The sequence below is a fragment of the Scyliorhinus canicula genome, chromosome 12 (genome assembly GCF_902713615.1).
Source record: "Scyliorhinus canicula chromosome 12, sScyCan1.1, whole genome shotgun sequence".
Taxonomy (NCBI): domain Eukaryota; kingdom Metazoa; phylum Chordata; class Chondrichthyes; order Carcharhiniformes; family Scyliorhinidae; genus Scyliorhinus; species Scyliorhinus canicula.
Window position 1 is genome coordinate 153,791,790 of NC_052157.1, and position 16,691 is coordinate 153,808,480.

The window sequence follows — 16,691 nt, forward strand, 5'->3', positions numbered from 1 at the left end:
ATGTCTCTATTTCCTTCAAAAGGTACTCAGTGATTTGGCCTCCACAGCTTTCTGTGGTAGAAAATGCTACAGGTTGACCACCCTTTGAGTGAAGAATGTTCTCTTCATCTCATTCTCAATGGACTACCCCACATCCTGAGATTGTGATCCCTCATTCTAGACGCTCCAGCATTGTCTTCCCCTGAATCCAGTCTGTCCGGCTCCCTCAGGATTTTGTGTGTCAATTAGATCCCCTCTCAATCTTCGAAATGCCAATGAATACCGACCCCGTTGACCTACTCTCTCCTCGTGCGACAATCCTGCCATCCCAGGTATCAGCCAGGTGAGCCTTCTTCACGAGGCCCACCTTCTTCTCGCGGTCCATCTTCTTTGGGAGGTCCTTCTTCTTCTGGAGGTCCATTTTCTTCTCGAGATCCATCTTCTTCATGAGGTCCATTTTGTTTTCGAGATCCATCTTCTTTGGGAGGTCCATCTTCTTCGCGAGGTCCATCTTCTTCTCGAGATCCATCTTCTTTGGGAGGTCCATCTTCTTCGCGAGGTCCATCTTTTTCAGGAGGTCCATCTTCTTCTCGTGGTCCATCTTCTTTCCTCCATGGTGGATCAGTGATGCATTTTGAATCATGGCAGAACACATGCCATCAAGCCTGTACCACCAGGATGCATAATTAATTATGCCGGAGATGAAAGATATGGGGCGGGATTCTCCGATTTTGAGGACATGTCCAGAGGATCCATGGCGTTTTACATGGGAAAATTCGGCGCCGGCCCTGTACCGATCTGCGACCAGTGAGGGGCCAGCAGCTGCGCCACGTATAACTCATGGCCTCCACAAAATAAATGGCCGGAGAATTGCTGGGCCCGTGGCCGTGCATGTGCACAGTGACGACCTGCAGCAGTCACGCCGTACACCATGGCTCCGGCCATGCGCGGACACAACCTGCCAGATCGTGCCCCCCCTGGGGCCGTCCCAACGTGATGACGCCATTTTGGAGGGGGCGGAGCGTGCGTAACCTGCATAAAACAGGCGCCGCCCCCGATATGGTCGCAAAAATGGATTCTCCGCCCAATCGCCGTTTATGAAATCGGCCTCGGGAAACGGAGAATCCCGACAAAGGAGTGGTTCCCCGATGCCCTCCACAGTGAGAAACATTCCCTTTCTGCCTCACCTACTCCACCTAATCCGATGGGAGAATTCACCCAATAATTGGTCAACCCAGACGTCCCCATCATCGAGACTATTCGGGACTGATGTGCATTGCCCTTAAATGCACCCGACCAATGCAGCAACAATCAACACAATGAATATATAAGATACATGAATAAAGTGCTGCTAAGCAGTTATTTACAAGCATGTTCCATAGATAGTGATAAGACACCTTTGTGTCATTAGGATTTCTTAATGATTCTTTTTCAATTACTGCACCGAGGTGCAGCCCCAAAACCCGCAGCTGAGGTGGAGGCAAGTCCTGGGCGCCAGTGCCACTCACTTCCTATTCCACCGTCACAACCTCACTGCCAACGGTCAGACGATTCTGACTCCAGAGTTCATGGTCGCAGTTACCCATATTTAGAATGCAGAAAACCCCCTCGAGCATTTAGCGTCACATGGACTGCGTCTCAGTGGCTTGGATTCTTGCCTCTGAACCAGAAGGTTGTGGGTCCTATTCCAAAGAATTTGCGTAGACGTTGAGGCTGACACACCAGTGCAGCACTGGTAGATACCTGCACTCTTGGGGGGTCCTGTTTATTTTTCGATGAGGCATTAAGCAAAAGACCCCACTGCTCTCCCAGGTATAGGATCCCACAACCTTATCTGGAAGAAGAGCAGAGGCTATCTCTGGTGACCTGAATGTTGATCTCATCACAAAAAAAAATTTGGCTCGTCATTGCTCTTTACGGGAACTTCCGAGATTACAATGGTGATAGCATTTGTAAAGTGCAGAATTGGATGCAAAGTGGTTTTGAATGCCCTGGGGTTGTGACAACTTGGAAGTGTAGAAGATTTTAGTTTAGACGGGCAGCATGGTGGCCGCAGGCTTGGAGGGCCGAAGGGCCTGTTCCTGTGCTGTACTTTTCTTTCTTTGTTCCATTCCAAATATGCTACGTAGAGTGGGAATAATAATAATCTTTATCAATGTCACAAATAGGCTTACATTAACACTGCAACAAAGTTACTGTGAAAAGCCCCTAGTCGCCACATTCCGGCGCCTGTTCGGGTACACGGAGGGAGAATTCAGAATGCCCAATTCATCTAACAGCACGTCTTTCGGGACTTGTGAGAGGAAACCGGAGCACCCAGAGGAAACCCACGCAGACACGGGGAGAACGTGCAGACTCCGCACAGACAGTGACCTAAGCAGGGAATCAAACCTGGGACCCTGGCGCTGTGAAGAAACAGTGCTAACCACTGTGCTACTGTGCTGCCAAGAGTTACGTACTGTGACTACGTCACTCAATAGGTGGCAGGTCGGACTTCCGGTAGCGGCCATGTCCAAATAGGTCGCGCACACGGCAGCTCCCGCCGAGATTGGAGTTTCGGGCCCTTTAAAGGAGCGGTAGCGGCACTTAGGCGGTGATTCCCGGCAAAGGACGCTGGAGAGGTGCCCCTCACTGCTGCATGGAGGGAACCAGGAGGGGGCCGTTAAAAGAGCGATTGCGGGGAAGCGAGCGGAGCGGGTCCGGGAAGACAAAATGGCGGCCGTCGCGGGGACCAAGCAGCGTGAGCCCAGTTGTCGAGAGAGAGCAGCAAGACTTTCTCAGAAGCTGCTTTGCAGACGTGAAGACGGAGATGCTGGCCCCTATGAAGGCCTCCATGGAAAAGATGGTGGAGACTCAGAAGGTGCAGGAGAAGGCGATTAAAGAGGTGGAGAGGAAGGTATCTGATAATGAGGATGAGATCCAGGGCCTGGCGGTCTGAGTGGAAGCGCACGAGGCCCTGCACAAAAGATGGCAGGAGAGACTAGATGACCTCGAATATAGGTCTAGGAGTCACAACCTGTGGATTCTGGGTCTCCCTGAAGGTGCGGAGAGAGCGGACGCGAGCACTTATGTGACTACAATGCTGGGGACGGTGATGGGCGCGGGGGCCTTCCTGCGGCCCTTGGAACTAGACGGGGTGAACAGAGTCCTCGCGAGGAAGCCGAGGGCGAACGAACCACCGAGGGCGATGGTGATCAGGTTCGACCGCTTCACAGACAGGGAGCGTGCACTGCGTTGGGCAAAGAAGGAGCGGAGCAGTAAGTGGGAGAACTGTGAGATTCGCATATACCAGGACTTGGGAGCTGAACTGGCTAAGAGGCGTGCGGGTTTCAACCGGGCTAAGGCGGTCCTCCACAGCAAAGGCGTGAAGTTCGGGCTCCTGTATCTGGCGAGACTTTGGGTAACGTACCAGGACAGGCACCATTACTTTGATACGCCGGATGAGGCGTGGACATTCATTAAGCACGAAAAGCTGGACTCGAACTAAGGGGCAGGCGCACGTGGATGAAACCCTCTGGTGGGGATGTGTAACCGAGTGTTGGCCTGATGTAAGATTGGGAGCAGAACTTAAGTTGTTCGTTTTTCTTTTTCTGAGTTTTTTTTCTGTGTTTCTCTCAGGGCGCGGGGTAACGCCCCAGTTGTGTTTTTTGTTGCATGGGAAGAATCTGGATGGTTCTTTCCCTCTTACCCTGTGGGTGAGGGGGGGTTGGGGACCCGAAGGAGGCGACAATAGTAAGCTTGGAGATAGAGGCGGGAGCGGCCGAGGTCAGCATGGGTCAGCTGACTTACGGAAGCGTAATAGGGGGGAAATCAGTGCTAAGCGGGTGTTTGGCACGGGGGGTTGGGATTGGGAGGTTGGGGGGGGGGATGGGGTGCTGCTTTGCTGACTGAAGGGGAGCCAACTGTTGGGGACGGATGGAGAGTCGGGATGGGGGGCCACCGGTGGGAGGGCTGGAGCGAGCGGGGGGCGCGGGCACGTGGCTGGCCGAAAAAGGGAGATGGTTAGTCGGCGGGGGGGGGGCAACTCCCCGTCCAGACTGATCACGTGGAATGTGAGGGGCCTGAACGGGCCGGTCAAGAGGACCCGCGTGCTCTCGCATTTACAGGGATTAAAGGCGGATGTGGCCATGCTTCAGGAGATGCACTTAAAACTCGCTGACTAAACGAGGTTAAGGAGGGGATGGGTGGAACAGGTGTTCCATTCGGGACTAGACTCGAAGACCAGAGGGGTGGCAATCCTGGTTAGTAACCGGGTGGCATTCGAGGCAGGGAGCACCGTGGTGGACAAGGTGGGCAGGTTCAGAATGGTGAGTGGTAAGCTGCAGGGGGCCCGGGTGGTGTTAGTGAATGTCTATGCCCCGAACTGGGTTTACGTGGAATTCATGAGGTGCATGCTGGGTAAAATCCCAGACTTGCAGTCAAGTAATTTGATCATGGGGTGGGGGGGGGACTTCAACACAGTCCTGGATCTGGCGCTGGACCGGTCTAAGTCCAGGCCGGGTAAGAGACCGGCGGCGGCCAGGGCCCTGTGGGAGTTCATGGATCAGATGGGGGGCGTGGACCCTTGGATATTCGTGCGGCCAAGGGCGAAGGAGTTCTCCTTTTTTTCTCACGTCCATAAAGTCTACTCGCGGATTGACTTTTTTGTGGTGAGCAGGCCGTTAATCCCGAGGGTGGAGGAGGTTGAGCATTTGGCCATTGCGGTCTCGGACCATGCCCTGCACTGGGTGGACCTGCGACTGGGGACGGAGCGGGGGCAGCGCCCTCTCTGGAGACTGGCTGTGGGGCTGCTGGCGGATGAAGAGGTGTGTGGGCGGATAAGGAGGAGCATCCAAAACTATGTGACAACAAATGATACAGGGGAGGTAACAGCAACAATGGTCTGGGAGGCTATGAAGGCAGTTATTAGATGGGAGTTAATCTCTATTAGGTCCCACAGAGAGAAGAGGGAGAGGGCGGAGAGGGAGAGGCTGGTGGGAGAGATACTTAGAGTAGACAGGAAGTACGCGGAGGCCCCCAAGGAGGAGCTGCTAAAGGAGCACCGGAGATTACAGGCGGAGTTTGATTTGCTGACCACTGGGAAGGCGGAGGCACAGCTGAGGAAGGCGAAAGAGGCAGTCTACAAGTATGGGGAGAAAGCAAGTAGGATGCTGGCACACCAACTTCACAGGAGAGAGGCGGCCAGGGAGATCGGGGGAGTGCTGGATAAGGAAGGTAATGCGGTCTTGGGCCAAGAGAAGATCAACAAAGTCTTCAAGGGGTTTTATTGTAAACTGTACGAGTCAGAGCCCCTGAGGGGAGGGGAAGGGATGAAGCAATTTATGGATCAATTGAGGTTCCCAAGGGTGGACGAAGAGCTGGTGGAGGGACTCGGGGCCCCGATTGAGTTGGAGGAGATAGAGGATGTAGAATTTTATAAGAAGTTCTCGAAGCTACTGAGCCCGCTCCTGCTAAGAAACTTTAACGAGGCAAAGGAGAGAGGAACCGATGAGGGGTTCATAGGGTGGGTGAAGCTACTGTATCAGGCCCCCGTAGCAAGTGTGTCCACGAACTGGCTGAGGTCGGAGTATTTTAGGCTGTACCGAGGGACGAGGCAGGGGTGCCCCGTATCCCCGTTACTATTTGCCCTGGCAATTGAGCCGTTGGCCATAGTGCTGAGGACTTCAAGGAACTGGAGGGGGCTGGTCCGGTAGGGGGGAGAGCACCGGGTTTCCCTCTACGCAGACGACCTGCTATTGTATATTTCGGACCCGCTAGAGGGGATGGGGGAGGTCAAGCGGATCCTAAGGGACTTTGGGAGCTTCTCGGGGTACAAGTTGAACGTGGGGAAAAAGTGAGCTGTTTGGAATCCATGCCAGGGGCCAGGAGGAGAGACTGGGAGAGCTCCCACTCAAGATGGTGGAGAGAAGGTAGGTTACCTAGGTTACCTAGGTATACAGGTGGCTAGGAACTGGGATGCCCAACACCGGCTCAATCTATCTCGGCTTGTAGGGCAGATGGAGGGAGACTTTAAAAGGTGGGACATGCTCCCACTTTCCCTGGCAGGAAGGGTGCAGACCGTGAAGATGACGGTCCTCCCCCAGATTCCTGTTCGTTTTCCAGTGCCTTCCCATCTTCACCCCCAAATCCTTCTTCAAGCGGGGTGAACAGGATTATCACGGGATTTAGGGGTTGGCGTGGGGGCGGCTAGAGGCGGCATCATGCAAAGGTGCCAGCCTAGGGGCACTGCTACCGATCTCGCCGGCACGATACACCACAGGCCGGTGGTGACGGTGGCACTTAGGGTCTGGGGTCAGTGGAGGAGGCACAGGAAGGAGGAGGGGGCTTCAGTTTGGACCCCGATACGGAACAACCATAGATTTGCTCCGGGCAAGATAGACGGGGGGCTCCAAGGCTGGTATGGGGCAGGCATTAGAACGATGGGAGACCTGTTTATATAGATGGGACTTTCCCTAGCTTGAAGGCGGTGGAGGAGAAGATCGGCCTGCCCCCGGGAAATGCTTTCAGATTCCTCCAAGTCCGGGACTTTCCGTGGCTATCCCCTCGAAGGATACAGGACAGCGTAGTGTCTGGCATCTGGGTAGGAGAGGGGAAGGTGTTGGACATATATCAGGGGCTGCAGGAGGCGGAGGAAGCCTCAGTGGAGGAGCTGAAGGGCAAGTGGGAGGAGGAGCTAGGCGAGGTGCTAGATGAGGGCCTGTGGGCTGATGCCTTGGGCAGGATGAATTCGTCCGCATCGTGTGCCAGGTTCAGCTTGATTCAGTTTAAGGTGGTGCACCGGGCTCACATGACGACGGCGAGAATGAGCAAGTTCTTTGGGGTGGAGGGCAGGTGTGCGAGGTATTCAGGGAGTCCAGCGAACCATGTCCATATGTTCTGGGCCTGCCCGGCGCTTAAAGAATTCTGGCAGGGCTTTGCGAAGGCTATGTCCAGGATTTTGGACACGCGGGTGAAGCCGAGTCCAACAATAGCGATCTTTGGGGTGTCAGAGGATCCGGGAGTGCAGGAAGCGAAAGAGGCCGAGGTTTTGGCCTTTGCCTCCCTGGTAGCCCGGAGACGGATCTTGTTAATGTGGAGGGACGCGAAACTCCCGAGTGTGGAGACCTGGGTTAGTGACATGGCTGGGTTTCTCAGCCTGTAGCGAATAAAGTTTGGATTGAGAGGGTCCTTGCTGGGGTTCTCCCGGCAGTGGCAACCTTTCCTTGGCTTTCTCGGGAAGCGTTAAAGTGTCAGCAGCAGCAGCAACTGGGGGGGGGGGGGGGGGGGGGGGGGGCTCAGGTGAGGGAACTGTTTATTTAATGTATATTTTCTTTTTGTATAATGATAACAGCCACCTAGTTTTGTGAAATATTTTTCGTTTGTTTTTCTGTTATTAGTTATGTAAAAATTCTGTTTGAAAAAAGCTTTAATAAAAACAAATTTAAAAAAAAAATAGGTTGCAGGTCACTTTGTTTCAGAATGCAAAAATGTGCATGAGCGAATCATCAACCTCTTTTACATTTTGCAGTGTGATTGAGCAGAGCGGGAAATGGAACGTTGACTTGCTCTTGGCCATTTCGCTCGCTCTCGGCTGCACACCTTCTCCAGCTTCATTCATTCGCTGGCTCAGAGTCGGCGGATCATTTTCTGACCCACGGCTGAAAGAGCTTTAAGGCCAATTGTGGAAGGCTTGGAAACCACCTGAAATCAGCTGATTCAGGAAAGTGCAGGAATGGGATCTGGGACACCCTGGCTGGTGTGGCTGACATTCACACAGGGAATTTGCGTTTCCTAAGGCCAGAGGGTTATAGAATTTTTTCTTCTCTGGTGTAACAAATTATTTTTCGCTGTCTAAAGAGGAAAGCACTTCCCGTCGTCCAGCCTGGAGTTTGCTTCACCTACCTGAGAGATAAGTGTATCACACGCTGTCGCCAAACCAATGCCCACGGAGATACCTGTTATACTTATTACCTGTCCACAGGAAAAAAGGGAAGGGAGCATTTAGCAAGATTGTTGATCATGTCAGAAAAATGTAACAAAATTCTACAATTTCTTTTCTATAAAATTATTAAGTACCATTGTGATTTCTTTTTATTTTGGCTTCTTATTCTTATCCATTTCCTTCCCAGCAAGTGTCAGCTTTTGATATTTTTGTTATTCATTTATGGGCTGTGGATGTCACTGGCTGGGCCAGCATTTGCCCACCCCTAATTGCCCTTGAGGTGGTGGCGGGGAGCTGCCTTCTTGAACCGCTGCAGTCCCTGTGGTGCAGGTACTCCCACAGTGCTGTTAGGGAGCAGGTTCCAGTTTATGACCCAGCGACAGTGAAGGGACGCCGATATATTTCGAGGTCAGCAGGGGGAGTGGCTTGGAGGGGCGGGGTTTGCAGGTGGCCATGTTTCCAGGTATCTGCTGCCCACGGTTCTTCTAGATGGTAGTGGTCATACGTTTGGTCGGTGCAGTCTGAGGACCGTTGGTGTATTTCCTGCAGCCATCCTGTAGGTCCGCACTCCGGACTCGACTGTTCCAATGGTTTTCTGGCCGGCACCCAATTTTACACCTTCCCTAAAGTTGAGCTCAGCCAAAACTCTACTCCCTGTATCCCAACACGGCAAGTCCACTTTACTCAATAACCTCTGTACTCACTGACATGCATTGCCTCTCAATCCATCCGTGACATTAGGAGGAACTTCTTCACCCAAAGGGTTGTGAATCTATGGAATTCCCTGCCCAGTGAAGCAGTTGAGGCTCCTTCATTAAATGTTTTTAAGATAAGGATAGATAGTTTTTTGAAGAATAAAGGGATTAAGAGTTATGACGTTCGGGCCGGAAAGTGGAGCTGAGTCCACAAAAGATCAGCCATGATCTCATTGAATGGCGGAGCAGGCCCGAGGGGCCAGATGGCCGACTCCTGCTCCTAGTTCTTATGTTCTTATGACTCAAAGTTAGAATTCTTATACTTGTGTTCAAATCCTTCAGTGGCCTTTTCATGCCCTATCTCTGTTAAATGTTTGATCCCTACACCCCTGTGTTCCTCCAATTCTGCCCTGTGCTTCATCCCCCACTTCCATTACCCACCATTGACAGCGAACGAACCCTTCAACTGCCTGCACCCCAACTGTTGGAATTTCCATCCTAAACCTCTCTGCATCACCACCTCGCGCTCTTCCTTTCCTTAAAAGCTGTCCTTAAAACCCACCTCTTGGATCATCCTTTTCATCACTGATCCCAATATTTCCTTCTTTGATTCGGTGTCCAGACTTTTTGGTTGATTGCACCCCCTGTATAGCTCGTTGGGATGTTTTACTTTGTTAATGCGCTATGTAAATTCCAGCTGTTGTTGTCAGCACAGTCCTATGTCCTTCAGCAGCCCATGAATAACTTGCACAAGTGACCAGCCCTCATGTGTGAGCCACGTGCCTGCCAGAGGATTGATTATCTGTCCGTGAAGAGTATTGAGGCTGAGCCCAGTCTCATTCCCACCTACGTACACATCGGCCTTCCAGGATGGCTCATTAACAATGGTGATGAGCTGGAATTCCGAGCTGGCATTCCTGTTCTTTAGCCCAGAGCCATTGAAGCATCTCTTGATCTCTAGTTGCCCCTCCCCTGAGGGCAGCAGGTAAAGGCCAGGCTTCTTTACAAGGAGCATTTCATCAGCTGATAAAGGCACTAAACTCGAAACTGATAGGAATCTCCGCAATTCCATCACTATTTTATTCAGGATACTTTGCGATGAATAAATGTGCAGATTCTGAACAAAGACTCACCACTGTAGCAAGACTAACAGCGTCCAATTCAAATGTCCACAGAACACAGTGCTGACGATATCGAGTAGGTATATCATCAGCTGTGCCAAGGACTGTGAAAGAAAATGAACAATAAATAATATACACCGGCCACTTAACATTGATCAAACTCTTGTTACTTTGGGAAAAAAAAGTCAAATAACGCCAATGACACTTCTTACTGAAGGCCATTGGCTGGGATTCTCCGCCGGCGTGATTTCCGATCCGCCGGCAGCGCGCCCACGCCTGCAGGTTTCCTGGCGGTAAGGGGTGGCCACCATGGGACATGCCACTGGCAGGAGTCAGGAAAGGAAAATCACGCTGACGGTGAGGGTGCGTCACCAAGGAACACGCGACGGGCGGGTCCGGATGATCCCGCCCTTTTTATTCTTTTCTCCCTTCTGCCCGTGCGGTACGGTCCCACAGTGGTTAGCACTGTTGCCCCACAGCGCCAGGGCCCCAGGTTCAATCCCGGCCTCGGGCGATTGTCCGTGTGGAGTTTGCACGTTCTCCCCGTGTGTGTGTGGGTTTCCTCCGGGTGCTCCGGTTTCCTCCCACATTCCAAAGATGTGCAGGTTAGGCGGAGTGGCCATGCTAAATTGCCCCTTAGTGCCCAAAAGGTTAGGAGGGGTTACGGGGATGGGGTAGAGGCTTAAATAGGGTGCTCTTTCCAGGGGCTGGTGCAGACCCGATGGGCCGAATGGCCTCCTTCTGCACTGTAAATTCTATGATGTATGATTCTCAAAGGTGAGGAGGCAGAAATGTTATTGAGGTTTTCATAATTACGAAAGGAAGCGGTCTACTTGATCCAGGCAACTGATCCACCAATGACGGACTCAAATATCTGGATGCACAAAATGGAGAATGATACTTTGTGAAGTGAGAAAACAAAGTAAAGCGGAACCATTTCAATTGAAGACAATGGAGTTGCAGGATTAGCAATTTCCAAAATGGGTTGAATAAACTTAAAATTATATAAATACAATCAGGGAAGGGAATTTGATAAAGGTGCTCAGTGAAGATGCTTGTGTATAAGACCATAAGATCTAGGAGCAGAATTAGGCCACGGCCCATCGAGTCTGCTCCGCCATTTAATCATGGCTGATATTTTTCTCATCCCCATTCTCCTGCCTTCTGCCCATAACCCCTGATCCCCCTATACCTAAATTAAAGTGATTATGGGCATAGCAAAAGGAACCAGGTGAATGAGTTACTTGAAGGCAACAATAGAAATAGGTTTAAACAATGAGATACATTTCTGGAGAGCTCACTGTGTGATATAATGTGGCATTAGGTGGGTGTAAACTCACCACTGGTAAAGCCAGTTTGGAAATACATTTCACTTCCTGCCAGAAGTTGATGGGTATTAATCTCCTTATTTTCCTCAGGAACAGGTTACCACAGCTTTCATGGTCCTGGGCAGAGCTTGATTGCATTGAATTCCCCATTTTTCCAATCCTTCACTACAAAGCAAAAATAAACCGGTTAGAAGACTGTAAGACCATAAGACATAGTGTGGTATTGTGCGAAGCATATAATGGCATGATGGGAAAACTAGTCAAGTCTTCTTGGTACAATTGAATTTAAACTGATTTCATATAACCTAAGGCACAGATACAAAATACACGGATACAGCCGAGGTCAACATGACCTGAGAACTGGGTGACTCTGAAATTCTAGATAAGGCTTGTTCGTCATGAACCTAGAAGCAGTCTCAATACATACCAAGCTGAAAAACTGTCTCTTCCTGTACGTAAACAAATTTGTCCCTTTCTTAAAACAAAGACAAGATAATGATATGAACCTCCAGTCCCCTAAAGGTCAGCAAGGTGACGCCATTGTAACGATTATTACTTATGTTTTACTTTCGATCAAATTCCTGACCAAGTTGTATTCATGTTATCTTGATCCTATAATGTATAAAAATCGCCTTATTCTTCTGTAATATCGCAGACTTGGGACGGACTCAGCAGTTTGTACTTGACTGTTTTCCGACTTCAAGTCTCAGCCATTACTGCTAGCAGTCAGTTCTAATTCGTAAATAAAGTTCAGTTTTGCTTACCTAATGAATCATGTTTGCATCTTTCTATCACAGTCAAGACGCGGGGAAAATATTGAATACGACATTTGGCGCTGCGAGAAAAAATCCAATATCCTGAAGTGAGCTTCCATGAGGGACTGAGAAAAAGTGATCAAAGCCATGACCGGAGTACAGAGACAGACGCCGGCACAAGGTAAGATTGACCTTGGTCTCTCTCTCTCTCGGATCTGTGCTGCGACCCCTCATCCCTGACGGAAGTAACTAAACAGGTGACGGTTCTCGAGTCTAAATTTGACTGTGAGTACATTTTGTTTGTGTGTAATTAGCCGCAGGTCAGGGACCTTGTTGATCTCGTTTTTCATCCGCATCAGATTTATACAGGCTGTCAATAAGTTTGGGGTCAGGGACCCTGTCAATAAGTTTGGGGTCAGGGACCCTGTCAATAAGTTTGGGGTCAGGGACCCTGTCAGTAATTTTTTGGGGTCAGGGACCCTGTCAGTAATTTTTTTTGGGGTCAAGGACCCTCCAATTTGATTTGGTACCAGAAATTTTGTTTGAGCGTTTTTTTTTGCCAGGGGCACATTTTTACTGACATTATGCAACAAACTTTAGACAAAGCTAGGGGCAATTCCCCTCTATTTTTCATGCGTTTAGAAAAAAAACAGTCCACTTAGTGCAACGAACAATCACTATTTATGAGTTTGAGAGATAAAGCCCGCAAAAGAGATATTGATGATTGTGTGAATGGTAAAGCGAAGAATTGGGAGACTTTAAAATTGTAATGTGAGCTTTGGGATAGAAAACAGTCAAAACACTAAAAAAGCAATCTGGCAATAACAAACCTCCTGTTAGCAGAAAAGTAGGACTGGCCAATCAGATTATAGGAAAGGAGGATCCTCCCAGTTGCTCTGGCATGCCGATGTTCCCCTATTCAGGCGATACGGAAGATACCCCACCCTCATGCTCCCTGATCCTACAATTCCACTGCCCCAAGACCTGACTCCCACTTCTGATCCCATTACCAATGAAACTCCCGCTAACGTGTCCCCCTTAGCGACACGCACTCGGTCACAGAAGCAAGCCGTAAATATCGAACAACCCTTCTCTACGGAAGACATGATAATGGACTAAAAGGTGTTGATTAAACGATCCACAATAAGGGAATTATGGAAGTGAAGTTAATGAGTTATCAATTTAGAAGCATGCTGGCAATAATGACTAAAGTTTAACATTGCTTTTGAACAAAATTTAGTACATCATAATGTAAACTGACTACTGCTTGGAATGTTGTACTGGCCTTATTATGATAACAAGTGGTTCTTCTGAAGGACAACAAAATGCGTACTCGAATTGTTTTTAAACTAATGGCAAAACATTCATATTTCCTCTTGCAAATGTTCCCAAGCTTTTCCAAAGTTGTTCAGTTCACACTATATCAGTTTAAAAGAAAGTAACTTTACAAATAAGACTAATTGAAATATGAATAAGTTTTTAGTTTGCGTGAAAAGACATAAATGGCATCACGCCAAGTTCTCTGCCCCTTAGATTCTGCAGGAAATATTAACCATTTCAGCAGACAGTTGGTCTTTTTTGAATTGACAAAGAAAAAATACATCTCTAAGAATAGCTAATGCCTCTAAAATTAATCAGTGCAAATTGACTTAAATGGAATAACACAGATAAAGTTTTCGAAAGAGAATGAAAAATTTTTGTTCAAAATTTGTCCCCAAGGACAAGAGAGAGAAAGAGAGACAGAGGAAGAGATTGAAGGAGAGAGAGCCAGCGACAGAGACAGGAACTGTTAGAGAGAGCGAAAGAGAGCGAGTCAGGGAGAGGCAGAGATGGAGAGGTAGGCAGATAAAGAGAAAGAGCACCAAGAGTTCCAAAGACAGACAGAGTTATGTAGAGAGGGAGAGAGATAGATAAGAGAGAGAAGGAAAGAATTCATATTTCATTTTTCAGACTTGACTTTAAAAATTATGTTTCAAGCTGTGATGATTTGAAAGAGGTAAAGAGATATCGATGCCAACATGGTCCTTCTTATTACCTGAAACCTTCGCGATAAAAGGTTCCCGTTAACTTTGTAAGGCGGGTGACATAGAATCTTTACGGTGTCACCTTCGAGCTGTTAATTGGTTTGCATGGAGCGCGATTACTCCGTGATTTAAATTATAATCTCCTGCAGATGCGGATAACTCTGCTTAATAACACATAAACAGGGCAAAAAGCGTGCGGACCCTGACATAAAACATCACACACGTAATTTTCTTAATCAAGTGTTAAAATTGTAATCGGAAGGACCATCTGGCATCAGACAAAGGGTGCAATGGGTAAAACTTTAGATACAACTTTTAAAAATGGCAGCGAACTGCAAACGCTGTGTGAACAATACTGGGGGGAACTAAAGACCTATCAACAGTGATAGAAGCTCAACAAGTGATTTGGGAAAATAATAGGGGGTCAACTGCTAAAACGTTAGTTGCTCTATGGAGGGAATATTGTCCAAATTGAAGGATGCCTCCTTGTTAGCAGCTGGCAGGATAAAGAATTAAAATTGGGTATAGAATTGACAGATCTTGAAAATGGTATGCGCATGTGGGAAAAGAACCAAGTTAGGCTATCCACCTTGATCAGAAACGGGCTAAAGCACTCCATTAGTTTTTGTTCAGGAATATCTGAGGATAACAAATCTCCCAAAATGAAAAAAGGGGAGCAAAGTCAATACAAGATTACGGTTAGGAACTTAATGGATTCTTGTCGAAAATAACTTCAGATTGTTTCAGGCCGTCCAGATAGACTCGGCGGTGGTTCAGTTAATTTGAAATAAAAAGAAATAATAAACATCCAGTAATGTCTCTTTCCAAAAAACTGGTTAAATAGCAAATATTGAAAATTGACTGAAATATGTCCCACTCATAACCCTCTCGCAGGAAGGATGTACAATAACTAACGACACCTGACCTTATTAGGCAGACAGACACTGCAAATTCGGAGCGGTAATACAGTGCATTGACAATGGTATGTTTATAGAACTGTCTCAAATACGAGGTCACCAGCTGCAGAATTTAATAACTTCTGAGCCTGCGCCTGATTGTTCTGTGTTCTATGCTGGCAGCTAACGTTAACCCTGAGTACCAATGTTTAAAAAAATAAAAATCTAAAAACTGCAGGAAGTTTTACAAAAGATTAATGACACTTGGGCACAGCTATTAAAACACCCGATAGAGTCCAGATGAGAGAATATAGTGACCCAAGCCTTGATAACGGGATTACCATATCGCCTATCCCGCAGGCCCAGCTTCGAAATTTTCCTCTATTCACTACTCCACAGTGGTGGTCGATTGATTTTGATCCCTCACACTTTTCACCTCCCTTAGATATTCCCAATCCACATGTCACTCTTTGCTACGATCATACAGGATGCTCGCCTAATTTGGAGAGCATTTACCAAGACAAAAGAAGGGTCTGCCTTTCTTGTCGATTTACCCCGCAGCCTATGGCGTCAGTCAAGACTTGTGTCACCCCACGTGACCCTTTCTGTCAACGAAGGCTACAGTGCCAAGTCCTTGGGATTTCTGGCAGCTGCACAAAGAGGACAAGCTGATCCTTTCCTTAATGGAAGTCTGTGGTGATATGATCTGCATACTCCTCTGCCATTGGGCCAGAACGTCGGCTTACCATTGGCCCTGGTCGGTCATGTGCCTCTCGACCGATTGGCCGAGAGGCTGAGTTAAGCACGCCTCTATTAACGAGGTATAAATGCTCAGACGCCTGACGATCGTCCCTTTCCACTGTAGACGATCGCAGAGCTGTGTTCTAGTCAATTAAAGCCAGACTTTGGTAAATCACTCGCCTCGCGTACAATCGATGGTACATCAATTTAATTGACTACGACTTTGAAGATGGAGTTCCGCATCAAGCCCGAATGCCTCCGCATCAGCCCGCAAACTCCGAACACTGCAGAACTTTTCCAACTCTGGCTGACTTGCCTCGAAGGGTTCCTAGCATCTACAACCACCCCCCCCACCGGGGCACAGAAGCTGCACGTCCTCCACTCCAGCGTGGGTATTGACGCTTACGCAATAATTAAAGAGGAAACGGATTATGATGACGCTATACAAAAGCTAAAAGGACAATTCATCAAACCGGTCAACAGGGTATTCGCTCGACATCTGCTGGCCACCAGAAAGCAGGTCCCCGGTGAGTCTCTAGACCAATACGCCCTGGCCCTCTATGCCCTGGGGAGAGGTTGCGCCTGTGTAGCGGTGTCCGCTACAGAGCACATGGAGCTACTCATCAGAGACGCTTACGTGGCTGGGATGCTGTCTCCCGCGATCCGCCAGCGGATGCTGGAAAGAGACGAACTCAGTTTAACTGAGACGCTGACTCTCTCCGCCTCCCTGGAGGTCGCAGATCTAAGCGCTCGCACCTATGACCCTGGCCAGGCTGCTTCCTGGCACGCTTCCCACCCGCCACCCGCCGCTCCCGGCCTCCCTCAGGCTTGTGCCGCGGGGCGCCCCGATAAATCTGCGGGGCCCCGCTGCTACTTTTGCGGGTATGCTAAACACCCTCGCTCGCGCTGCCCAGCCCGCTCCGCCCTCTGTAAGAGCTGCGGGAAGAAGGGCCACTACTCCACGGTCTGCCAGGCCAAAACGCTGGCTGCAGCGCTTCTGGAAGCTGCACAGCACTCTCCCCCCCCCGCCCCCAGGCCTCTGCGAACGGCCTGTGTGCCTCTCTCTCTCCCCCAGGGCCGCCCCAGCCGCTCCCGACTCGCACCCCGCGGGCCGACAAGCGCACCTCCCCGGCCCCTCCAGGCCTCTGCCAGCCTGCCCCGCACGTTTCTCCCCCCCGCCCCCGGGCCCCGGCGCCCGACCGCCTCGCCCCTCCGGGCCCCCCCGGTCCCT

At 49.5% G+C, this 16,691-nt stretch overlaps 1 pseudogene; it reads right to left on the reverse strand.

The window, feature by feature from the left end:
* Window positions 1-16,691, reverse strand: part of LOC119975082 — a 69,309-nt pseudogene that overhangs the window by 41,279 nt on the left and 11,339 nt on the right.